This window comes from Panthera uncia, chromosome B1, assembly GCF_023721935.1.
Source record: "Panthera uncia isolate 11264 chromosome B1, Puncia_PCG_1.0, whole genome shotgun sequence".
NCBI classification, from domain to species: Eukaryota; Metazoa; Chordata; class Mammalia; order Carnivora; family Felidae; genus Panthera; species Panthera uncia.
This window is the reverse complement of record NC_064811.1, coordinates 170,645,478-170,658,343: the sequence shown is the minus strand read 5'-3', so window position 1 is coordinate 170,658,343 and position 12,866 is coordinate 170,645,478. Positions and strand designations below refer to the sequence as shown.

Genomic DNA, 12,866 nt, shown 5'->3' with positions numbered 1-12,866 from the left:
ACAAATCATGCCCAACTGATTTCTCTCTCTCTCTCTCTCTCTCTCTCGCTCGCTCTCTCTCTCTCTCTCTCTCTCTCTCACACACACACACACACACACACACACACACACACAGACTAGATTAGTTGATGAAATAAATGCTTCAGATGAATCTGAATTGCAAGAAAGCCTTGCACAAGGTCTCATGATATCCTTGTAGAAGAAATAGAAATGTCTAGAGAGAGTCTGAGGGCAAACTCCCACTCACTGAATGACCTTACCAAAAGAGTACAAGCTAATGCATTTTGTTTGCATTGGGGAGGTCTTTTCAATAGTTTAATTAATAACAAATGGTACCATTTTGATCAGATGTGTGAACTACATGGAAAGGGGAGGGATGCCTAATACATTAAAATGACAGCTTCTTGAAATCGTTTTAAGGGGAAAGTAGCTAGAATTTTTTTTAAAAAAAAAGCTAATTTAACAATTTTACGTGCACGGTGGAGCACTATTAGACAGGTAGCATAAGATGCAAATGTGTTAAAAAAATATGTTACATCTTGAGAAAAGTCTATCAATTAATTTGTTCTGTGAATTGATAAGCAAGCACATGAATTAATTTTAGAAGCATAGTCTGGACAATTCCAGGTTCAACTGGAGCATAGTCTGAAAAGCATTGTATTGTACTTGGTAGTAGGTTGCTTATTTATTTATTTGTTTATTTACTTACGTATTTATTTTAGAATGAAGACTTTAGAAGAATTTCAAAGGATGAGAAGTGTCCAGTTATAGGAAGGATAAGGTATGTCTGAACAGTATAGACAGGATCTGGATTTTCACTAACCAAGTATTAAACATTAATATTAGCGTTGTGAGAGAGATGCCAGAATTTCAAGTATGAACTTAGGCTCTGTTGAAGGAATACATTAATTCATGGAACAAAGGGTATGATGGTACCCTCAATATCATGCTGATTTGTTTTGTTCTGAGAACCACATGCCATGAAGGGTATGAATGAACTGGAGTGTATCCAGCAGAGGAGGTCTCAACTTTTTGATAAATCTTTTGGTAAAGAGACTAAATGCTAAGGTCACATGAACGACAATTGGTTAGCCTACGGGCAGGGAGATCATTGCCTTCAATTACTTGAAAGCTGAACTTACAGAAAAGGGATCAACACTACTGTACTCTCAACATGGCCCAACATGCATGTAACCAGTGAAGCTAGGAAAAGCTAGTGAGGCCCACAGCCAAGGTGGAATAATCTCAAAGATGACCACTCTCAGAGCTGGCACATATATTTTTTTTAAGTGCGCAAAGTCCTAGGTTGCAGGGTTTTTTGTTTTGTTTTTTTAAAGAAAGAAGATGGTAGAGCCAAGACACAAAGCCACAATAATCAGAGAGAACCAGAAAGCCAATGAGCAAGGGGTAGCAAAACAGTCAGAAAATGGGAGTGATAAAGTCAGAGGAATTTTAGAGCCACCAGATGACATATGATTCTCCGGGGCCATACTCATGGATATGCCCTGTGCATTCTAAGGGACTAAAAATAAAAACACTAATCAACCCAACCTCCCTGCAGGCAAGTGAGAAGAGATTAGGGAGCTTCTTATCCATAGTTTCAGCACATGGAACAGATGAGAAAAGTTTTGAAGTCTTGACCGAAGAGGGAATCAATTTCCAATTTAGAATATTTTTGGGAAAACAACAACAGAAACAACAAGCAGAGAGGTACCAAAATCAAGCAGCCACATGAAAAGTAGAAACCAAGATTTAAAGTCAAAATGAGAGGAGAATCCAGAAGAGCTATGGGCAAAGAGGATGACAGTGAACAGTAGAGTGAAGGGAGATAAGCTTGAAAGAATGAGGAATCACCGTACCAATACCTATGGTGGATGGATTTTTATGTGGTTTCCCTGTCATTTGGATGGAAAAGCCATGTGCATTTAAAGGGGACAAAATTCTCAGGGGAGAGATTTTCCTGAGGGGAGTCACCTTTAGAACCACCCATTTCCAGGAGAAAACATCAGCCCTCCAACTGTATCTGCTTGACATGTTTGATGAGGTCCAATTACATGAGAAAGAAGGCCAGGCCCATCTGGGATAGCCTGATATGATCCTATTCCAACAGCTTTAAGCTGTCATAGTCTCAGCACCTCTGCAAGGCATGCAATATCTCAATGTAATGTCCCCACAACTTCTTAGAAAATAATTTGTTGACTGTTAACTCCCATTCCTGCAGAGTACAATTAATTTGATTGAAAGGAGCCAAGAATGGCAGGCTCAGATCCCAAGGCCACTGCAATAAGCCCTGCCCAGGAGACTAGGATCCCTTTCAGTGTAACTGGTGTTGGTGTTGTCTGGGTCTGGGGAAAGCAGGTCAAGTCAGAAGTGAACAAGACCTTCAGCTTCAGAAACAGATATGTTTCTTCTGTTTTTCTTGAAATTAGTTACCAAGCCTATTTAGAGCATAACAGTGGGGAATAAATCACCAGTAGTTTCTAGCCATCTTTGATTATTCTGGAGAGTGAGTCTCACAGCAAAATCACTAACATTTTATCTAATCTCAAGAAGTTACATTTCCTATACTCAATGTCATGTTTTGGGGCTTCCAAACTCACATTCCTTGGGATTTTCCCAAAGAGAATGCTATGTAAACGTCAATGTTTATTCAAGGAATGATTTAACATAATATCCAAACAGATAAGGATCTTTCTGCCCATGAGGTCACGTCAGATCAGATTCATAATCATAGGAAAGTATACGAGAACAGCACAACCTGAAGAGCATTACTCTTTCTGAGTTTCTACCTCTGGAAGGTTGCTTTCTACCCAACACTCTGATTGCTCTCTATAAGCCTGTGGGTACCTAAAAGCATCAACTTCCTTAAAAGCTGTTCATCAAGAGGCACTAGACTAGAAAATGGGGAAGCAGCAAGAGAAGGTAGCAATCCAAAATGATTAAGGTGTACTTATTTATATAGGGCTTTGTTTAGAGCACAAAAAGGGAGCATGTATGCTTTTCACGGAACCAAGCGTCAGTTACTAAACACACGGCTGTACTTCCACTGCATCCTGGTAAGAAAACATCTGCCCCTGGATGACCAATCTGGATTGCCTGAGAAAGATGTGATGGAACAAGGTAGGAGACAGGTCTCCTGAAGCAGGCTGACAGGGACAGAGCTAGTGCTGGTGGTAGGATTCTGAGGTTCGGTGGGAAGCATGGATCTTGGTAAGAAAGAGGACCTAGTTTGAGGCAGAAGAGAACAAAGAGTGGGGGAAACATGGAGAGTGAAAAACAGCAGTAGACTCTATCATGTTTTTCAAGCACAATTCATCGGAAGTAGTCTGTGCCTCACCCAACAGAGGCTGCTCTAGCAGCAGCCATGACCTTGGTTTATGTAAATGTCTGGGCCTACCAGACCAAATCTGAACCTCAGAACTTGCCAGAAGCTCCATAATTTTCATGCTTGAGCTGAATATCGTGTCATTTCTATAGGGAGGCAGAATGCTCTCTTCCCCTTCTTGGCAATGAACAGGGTGCATTAGAAAGTGAGTTTAATCTTGCTGGCAGTCTGGGTGGTGACCAGCCATGATGATTATACCTGGTATCTCAGGTGATTATGAGGAAAATGGCTTGTTCGGTCAAAATACACCAAATGATACCTGAGAGACATGCTATACCCTCACTTAAAGAGATGGTAATACTGTCCCCTGAGGTTCTTAAGAAATTAGCCCCATGAAATAGGACTATTTATTCAAGCCAAAGAGCTATAACAAAGGCCTATTGGCTTCCAACGATACTCTCTTGGAGCTGATATATGGTAGAATTGGCTCATCGTGGTAGACAATTTCTACACCTTCCTGCATAGAATTGCAAGGGGTAGTGGGCAGCGCCTACCTTTGCATCCAGGAGAAACTTATTTGCATGTATGAATGTCATTTGGAGAAAAGGTACTAAAATACGAAACAGGTACCATCATAACAAGAAATATTCAAGATTGGTGATCTCTAAAAGTTCTTCTAATATTAACACCAATTTATACATATACTTTCCTTTTAAAAAATGTAGTTTATTTAAACAAAAACAAAAACAGTTCACCCGTTTCTCCCACCCCTCCTACCCTGCCTCTGGCAACCACAAATCTGTTCTCTGTTCCCATGAGCTTGCTCCACTTATAAGAGAGATCATATGGTATTTGTTTTTCTCTGTCCGACCTATTTCACTTAGCATAATGTTCTCGTTTCATCCATGTTGTCACAAATGGCAAAACCTCATTCTTTTTATGGCCAAATACTATTATTATATATGTATGTGGTGTATATGTGTGTATATGTGTGTGTGTATGTATGTCACAATTTCTTGATTCATTCATCCATCAGTGGACACTTAGGTTGTTTCCATATCTTAGAATATGGATAATAATGTAAATAATGCTGTGATGACCATGAGTATGCGTATATCTTTTCAAGTTAGTGTTTTCACTTTCTTTGAATAAATACCCAGAAGTAGAGTTGCTGGATCATATGGTAATTCTGTTTTTAATTTTTTGAGGAACTTCTATACTGTTTTCCATAGCGGTTGCACCAATTTACATTCCCACCAACAATGCTCAAGTGTTCCTTTTCTCCGCATCCTTGCCAACATTTCTTATTTCTTATATTTTTGATACCAGCCATTCTGACAGGTGTGAAGTGATATCTCATTGTGGTTTTGATGTGCACTTCCCTGATGATTAGTGATGCTGAGTACCTTTTGATGTACCTGTTGGCCATATGTATGACTTCTTTGGAAAATGTCCATTCAGATGTTTTGCCCAATTTTTTTTTTTTTTTTTTTAGAGAAAGAGAGAGCACATACGAGTGGGGGAGAGGGACAGAGGGAGAGAGAGAGGGAAACTTAAGCAGGCTCCACACTCAGCACACTCAAGGTGGGGCTTGATCCCATGCCCCCGGGATCATGACCTGAGCTGAAATCAAGAATGGGACACTCAGCCCACTGAGCCACCTAGGCACCTCATTCTGCCCAACTTTTAATCGGATTGTTTTGGATTTTGCTATTGAGTTGTATGAATTATTTATATATTTTGGATATTACTCTCCCACTGGAATATGATTTGCAAATACTTTCTCCCATTCAGTAAGTTACCTTTTCATTTTGTTGGTTTCCTTTGCTGGGCAGAAGCTTTATAGTTTGATGTAGTCCCACTTGTTTGTTTATTTTTGCTTTTGTTGCTTTTTGCTTTTGATGTCAGATTCAAAAAATCATCGCTGAAACCTGTGTCAAGGAAAGTAGTACCTTTGTTTTCTTCTAGGAGTTTTATGGCTTCAGGTCTTACAGTCAGGTATTTAATCTACTCAGGGTAAATTTTGTGTATGGTGGAAGATAGGGGTCGAGTTCCATTCCTTTGCAGGTGACTGTCCAGTTTTCCCAACACTATTTATTGAAGAGACTATCCTTTCCCAATTGTGTATTCTTGACTCCTTTGTTGTAAGTTAATTGGCCATATATGCGTGGAATTATTTCTGGGCTCTCTATTCTGTTCCACTGATCTATGTGTCTATTTTTTTAAGCCAATACCTTACTGCTTTAGTTACTATAGCTTTGTAATATAGTTTGAAATCAAGGAACATGAAGCCTCCAGCTTTGTTCTTCTTTCTCAAGAATACTTTGTCTATTCAGAGTCTTTTGTGGTTCTATACACATTTTAGGGTTTGTTTTTCTATTTTTGTGAAATCTTTTACTTTCATCTCTGAATTTTTAAAAAAATGCTTATTAATCTAAATACATCTCTAATTTGTAAAATTTCAGGCAGTGCATTAAAATGAAGGGGGAATTGGTTAATTTTTAGACATAGTACAGTAATAGTCTCTTGGGCAGAGGTTGATCATTACTTTAAATATTTACATACACGTATGCACATTTACATGTATCTACACCAAGATTCTAAAGGACATACAGAACGATGTTTCTACCCTGCCCTTTGCCCAGGTAGGTGGGCTTTTAGTAACTAGAAGAATAATCTGGTTCTTAGCCTTGGAGATAATGGAAGTACCTTGGCAAAAGACAAAAAGAAAAGAAAACTTTTGTTCTTCTAGAGCAATTGCTCTCAAGCAAGTATACAGCAGAATCACCAGGGAAACACACTAAAAATACAGACCTCAGAGCCCCACTCCCACATATTTTGGGCTCAACAGCTAATTTGTGTCATTATAGGCCCGTAGAGAACTGTCTTTTCCAGTGGTTCCCAAACTTTACACATAGCAGAATCACCAGGAAGTCTTGTTAAACACAGCTTGCTGGGCCCAATCCATTTCTGATCAGTAGGTCTAGGGTAGGACTCAAGAATTTGTATATCCAGTAAGTTCCCTGGTGGTACTCATGCTGTTGGTCTGAGAACTACATTTCGAGAACCATTGCTCCATTTACATCACCAATCAGCTCTCCTAATTTCTGCCTTTTCGCTAAGGGATTAGAGCTCTGATTCAACAGGTGTCACTCACAGATTTGAATTTGTAGTAAATTTCCCAGGTATTTCCTATCAAGGGCTATGCTAAGAAATGCCAATTTATGTCCTTTATTTTTTAATTATATTTATAGTATTAATTTCCTGGTACAGCATGTGCACACTTGTGATGCCAGAAATAGTTGTAGTATCAGAACCCTGTTGCAGATTATCCCTACTCTCTGAAGCCCCATTAAAATCTGATTTCCTCCCTACTCCTTGCCCCTGCTTGCTTAAAATTGCATAATCCATGCCTAGACTGAGCAATGATTTTGAGTGAGCGTCCTCCAATTCCACCATTACTGCAAAATAACTAAATCTAACTATAGAAACTAGTTGGAATCTCCATTGGCTTAGCACCAACATTGATTTCAAGATTGACCCTTGAAGGGTGGATGGCAGGCCAGTAATCACTGGACACCACAGGGATGACAGCGCTCAGGGAGTTCAGTCCACTGAGCTGTGCTGCAACCTAACTTTAACTGAGCCAGAAGGCATTTCTTTAAGAGTAAAGGGGTCTTTTCTTGCTTACATGTCAGGTGGCTGATACATATTTCCTTATTCCTCTCCTTCAAGGAATAACCCATCCAACTATGTGGCCTGTGGTTGGCCCATGCACATCTTCCAGGTCTCATTTGTGGGAAGAATGAAGAAATCTAGTAGGTAAAACTCTGTTGAGAAGTATAGGTGCCCCAATAATGGCAGAAGCAGCAGCTGGGCACTGAGCAGGCAAAGTTTTGGGTTCACTGTTGGAGAGTTGAGCCCCTAGGGTGACTGCCATTAAATAAACTGGTTATCTCTAGATGTACACCTTCCTACCTTGTCCTTTAAAGTAAAAAAGACACTACTCTTTATCCCTGCAAAATCTGGTTTAATGCCACCACATCACACTCTGCTATCTGATTCCTTTCAGCCAATGGGATGCATTTTCAAAATGGTGGGCTTCAAGTAAGGGATTTTATCTGAGGTCTGGTAACAATCAACATATAGCCAAGCTAACCAACCACCCTCTGCCAAACTAAAATCTTAAATTAAAGAACATTTAATAAATTCACAAGCCCATTAAATGGTTTCATAAATTTATCTGCTTTCTCCTCTAAGAAGAAAGCATAGAGTTTGAATCCTGGCTCTACCCGTTACTAGTAATGGCTTTGGGCAAGCTAAACTTCTTTGAGCCTCAATCTCATTGCTTAACAAGTAAAAAGCAATGTTAGTACCTTCCTCATAGGATGTTGTGAGGACTCAATGTAATAGATAAATATAGTAAAATTATGTATACAATGTATTTATACAAATAAAGGTAATAAATGTAAAGTACCTCTAACAGTATCTGAAATTTAGTAACCATTCAGTAAGTATTTTATTTATTAACTCAAAATTTTCTATAAATGATACTTCTTTACAGAGACTTGTCCATAATTATTACCAGTGGCCTCCAGGAAGGGAAGTTCTTAAGGGACTCAGTAAACGGCTGACACTGATGTGTAACTCAGTATCAGGCAACTCACTGCTTTATCAAGCACTGCAGAATGGAAAAGTTATGCTGCCTCATTTTCATCACTTAAATACAAATACAAGTATCTGTGCCTCCTCTGTGAGAATCCTAAAAACTGGAAAACCCCAATGACCATATATAACAAAAGGTAGAAGTGACTCAACTAGAAATCTAGGAACTCTCAATCTGAAGTGTTCTGGGAAGACCTGAATATTCCCAGCTCTCCATATTCAGGGGCTTTCCTTATACTCCCTGACCCGTTTATAGAAAATAAATGGCAGCTTTGCCCTTTCAGCTACTCAATGTATCCCTTAAAAATTTCCACTCAGGGTCCAGTATCAATTATTTACCAAGTTCCTAGGTGACACTGTGACATCATCTCCAGGTGTGCCCAAACACCATCACAGGCATAGTGATTACAGGAAGTAATCGATTTTGACTGTGCCTAGAAATGGATGTCCTCTTTCCAATCAATACTATGGATAATGATTTTTTTTCTCATTTAAAATTGCCAATGAGTTTCACTCAATTCTAGTTGCTCAATTCCACTTTGGATTATTCTGAGAAGCTTTTTCACATAAGCGTAAGTGTGAAATATCTTGTTAGAGCGGTCTTGCTACATGACCTTCAAATGACTTAACTCAGAGGACAATAGGGTGTTTACTAATAAGACTTGCAAATTCTTGGAGACTTAAGTTGGATGAGAGCAATAGTAGCTTGTCTCCTCCTGAAAAATTCCTGGTGAATTGACATCATCTAACTCTGCCCAGCCAGCTGTCTGTGGATAACTCATAGACCCTGAGGCATTGTGGGTAGTAAGTTTGTATTAAGTAATTACCTGGAATTGAGCCTATTTGAAATAGTATTTCCATTGCCACTTTTATCCATCTATTTCTGTTGACATGAGCATTTTAAGTTTCATCTTTTATTTTTGCACTTCATGTACACGTTGGAACGAATGGCTCTGGGGGCATTGGTTATACTGTAGGCCCAAAAGAATCCTCATTCCTCATTATATACTTTGCTCATTTTGATAGTGTAAATCCATCCTCCTTAAATCATTTCCCTAACAGGTGCCCAATTTCTGATACTAGCCATCGACGTGTGAACAATACTGCCACCCTCAGGGAGTCCTGGAAAATGCCTTTGGACATGAAAAGTTGTTTACATTGGTATGAGGCTGAGGAACCCGCAAGAAATAAATGAAACAATATTTGTTTGAGCTGCAAACTGGGAAAGAAAGGACTATATTGTTGAGATGTCCCAACAATTATGAGAGGGAATTTTAGTTGTTTTAACAAGAGCTAAATGAAAGCAGGCATTTTATGAGAGCTTTTGGGGGTTTCCAGGAGAGTGGGATCAATGCATCCCCTCCAAATACTTGAGCAGCGACTCACTGATGAAATGTCAGCTGGTCACAGTCTGCTCATTGTGTGACACCCTTGCCTGGGGTACATGTTTTACTGCGGAAGTCCCTTTTGTCACCAAGGTCACTTTGAGATCCCTCCCTCCCCGGTTTTCTTTTGTGGTTGAATGTCACCAGTGTTCTGATGACCACATGTTGGTATGTGATCAAAAGACATTTTTAACCCACTCAGTTGGTTTGCAAATTAACAGCAGCCCAGAGAAGCATAGAAGAAAAATCTCTTTAGAGAAAAATCTTGATATTCAAAATCTGGAGGAAGGGTTCTTCCCTTTGATCTCTGAGCAGCCGAAGACTCCAATACCCAAAGAAGGCTCTTGATCTATATAAGGAGCACCCTTTCAGGTCAGCTGCAGCAAGATGAGATGACATCCGTTAGGCAAGTTGGGCCGGTTTCCATGTTGTCAGACGACCGGGCACAGCGTCCAGGAAAGCGGGTTACTAGCAGTTTCCCTTGCCACACGCCGCTGGCTCCCTCCTCTTTCAACTACCATGGAAAATATGAAAAATATTTAGGCAAGGCCAGCACCACCCCTAAACAGCAGTAGGAACCAGCCTACCCCACACCCACCTTCGCCCACACCCACCTTCAGTTCTGTGCTGGAAATTTCACCAATAAAGAGGATGAGCTTTCATTTTTACCACTTGGCTACATTGTTTTCAAGGTTTTGTTTACCAAGCTGTACTTGAGTAACAATTTTTCATCCTTTTGTACATCAAAGATTAATAGAAATTCCAAGCAAGACTTCTGTTTTGTTTAGCTCATGTAGCATTATCACAGGCAAACATTCTTTCATCTTTTGATTTTGAAACTGCCTTTGCTGAGCGCAAGAAGCCCAGAAACCCTAGAGTGCTATAAGGTATCAGGAGTCATGAATTCTTTTTAGGTTGTCATGAGCTCCTTTCAGAGCCATTCTTGAAAGCAAGCTTTACATCAGCATGAAGAAGACCAAAGGACCCCAGAGTCCTAGTGTGCTGGGCAGGGAATTTCTGAAAATCAGCGAAGGCAGTTATGGAAGAACTGAGGCAGAGATAAAGGGACAGAGGACCAAAGACAAACTTCACTAGCTACACATTCATCACAGGACATTCTACTCACAGATCTTAATCTCAGTGGCAATGGGTATTCAGAAAGTCGACAATATCAGTGTCTAGAATGGTGCCCGACTCGTCATCAGTGCTCAATAAAGATTTACAGGTGTATAAACTTTGGGTGGGGCCAGGCAGGGCAGGAAGGTGGAGAAGAGAAGAGTGACTTGTTGGTTCTTATATTTGATGTTTTATGTTCTCTAAATTTGCCATAATAGAAAAATAATAAACTTTGTTTAAAAAAAAACAAAACAAGAGAGAAAGAAACTAATGTGGCTGTTTAATTAGCAGGAGAGCCCAGGACCCTGGCAGCAGGGCATAAAATGACTTTTCCAAAGCAGAGGTTCAGCCCCACACAGCAATGAGCCCAGGCAACCCGATTATCAACCCAGATCATCGTTATTTGTCTTTCATCATTTTTTTCATCTGTGGAAATCACTGATGCTCTCATGAAAAAGTATGTTGCAAAGCTATTAGAGAACAGAATACGATCTTATGATGCCAAATAATTAGCTTGAAATATGTCTGATACAGCATTTTAGCTGAAGAATTAAGTGTCATTCTGGAGAATTATAGCATGCAGAGTAACGCTTAGAGTTGCAAAACAAAATGACACAGTGGAGAAAAAAAACGTTTCTTTCTTCCTTTATTACATTTGGCTCAGCATATATATTGAGTGCTTGATGTGTTTACTTATCCTAATGATCACACTGAATCCCCTCAGAAGGCATAATTTGAAGCCTTGCGTTTTAGATGTAACTGACCGAGGTCTCTTAATTCAGTTATTCAGAATGACAACGAGTCCTCTGTCTGTCGAGTGCTGAACAGAACCCTGGTCATACAGGTGCCCAGCTCACATGAAGCTGAAGGTGGTGGTTACTTGTCAACTGACATCTGGATGAACATGAGCAAATGAAAGGCACCCAGAAAACCGAGGCTGAACGCTTCATATTACATAAAATATGGTATGTAAAAGTGATGCATATGGATTAGCTGTTGTGTTGTTATTTTAAACCCCTTGACCAATGATCATTATAGAAGTGAGAAAGAGTATCAGAAAATGAGAAAACGGATGGACTTAGGGCCAAATGTTAACTCTACTCTCCTTGGCTGCTGTCTTTCTTCCATTCATTCATCCATCCATCCATCCATCCAATCGCACCAGTTATTCATAAATTCTGCAGATATTTATGGCACAGTACAATGAGTTGGTTTCTAGAGACAGAATGATGACAGTGCAGTTAGAAGGCTTTTCTCTTCCTTGTCAGAGGTAAAGATTCTGGCGGCTAGTAAGAAACCAGATTTGAGGGGCATCTGGGTGGCTCAGTCGGTTGAGCGTTCGACTTCGGCTCAGGTCATGATCTCATGGTACGTGAGTTTGAGCCCCGCATCAGACTCTGTGCTGACAGCTCGGAGCCTGGAGACTTGCTTTGGATTCTGTGTCTCTTTCTCTCTCTGCCCCTCCCCCACTCATGTGCGTGCTCTCTCTCTCTCTCGCTCTCTCTCTCTCTCTCTCTCAAAAATAAATAAATATGAAAAAATTTCAAAAACAAGAAAACAGATTTGGAAGGTTGATCCATTTCTGTAAATGAACTGGGGCCACAGCTATGCTTTCATGAACTCCCATTTTAGGATCTGTGAAGTTTTCCTATATGAAAAATAGTAGGAATCTACTTTTATTCTCTGAAGGGTATTATGTTTGAAATATTTCTTAGGCTGTATCTTAGACTGAAAGCTGTAAATGGCTATAAACTCCGTGACTGACACTGCAGGTCCTTAGGAATTGACACGCCAGCCCCTTCTCTAACTGACCTGCACAGATTCCCACTGACTCTCCGTGACCACGTGACCACTGCTGCCGCCTTTGAGTAAATGGCTTTGGACTTTTCCCAGATGGGCAACTTGTGTCTCCTGCCTTAGGTTCAGATGCCATGGGGAAACACATGAGGAGCTCGAAAGCACCACTCCCCCTCAGCTTGTAGTCCCAGTAATCTTAGCTGCATTGAGAATTTGCCCATGACAGTATTTGAGCTCTCCATCCCCTGCTTTTTATCAGAGCAAACCCAACACTCAACAGGACTACAAGTTCATCTTCATGGACTGTCTATGTCAGCTGCTCTCTTATAATCTTGATGTAGCTTTCTGTTATTATGCTATTCTAAACTGCCATTATTTCTTGTATTTCTTGTATTTTCTTTATCCTGAAAATAGAATGCATTTTTCTCCTATCTTCTCTGATTGTATATGGTGGAACTATATTTGACCATTTGGTGTAGTCCACTAACCTAATATGTACAATATTGAGGAAAATTGGAAAGCTTTTCAGATTTATAGGTGTTAGAGCAATATGATGACAGAATTTCAGAAATAGCCTC

The 12,866-nt window shown here is 40.0% G+C and overlaps 1 long non-coding RNA gene across 3 annotated transcripts in view; it reads left to right on the top strand.

Annotated features, from left to right (window-relative positions):
- LOC125923381 (uncharacterized) overlaps positions 1-12,866 on the top strand; it is a 58,275-nt gene that overhangs the window by 3,830 nt on the left and 41,579 nt on the right. Inside the window, exons 3-5 of one of the 3 annotated variants that reach the window (XR_007458015.1) lie at positions 723-781; positions 10,780-10,948; positions 11,274-11,456. This is a non-coding gene — a long non-coding RNA (uncharacterized LOC125923381). The remainder of the gene's footprint in view (positions 1-722; positions 782-10,779; positions 10,949-11,273; positions 11,457-12,866) is intronic. The other 2 variants (XR_007458016.1, XR_007458014.1) reach the window with 2 other exon arrangements.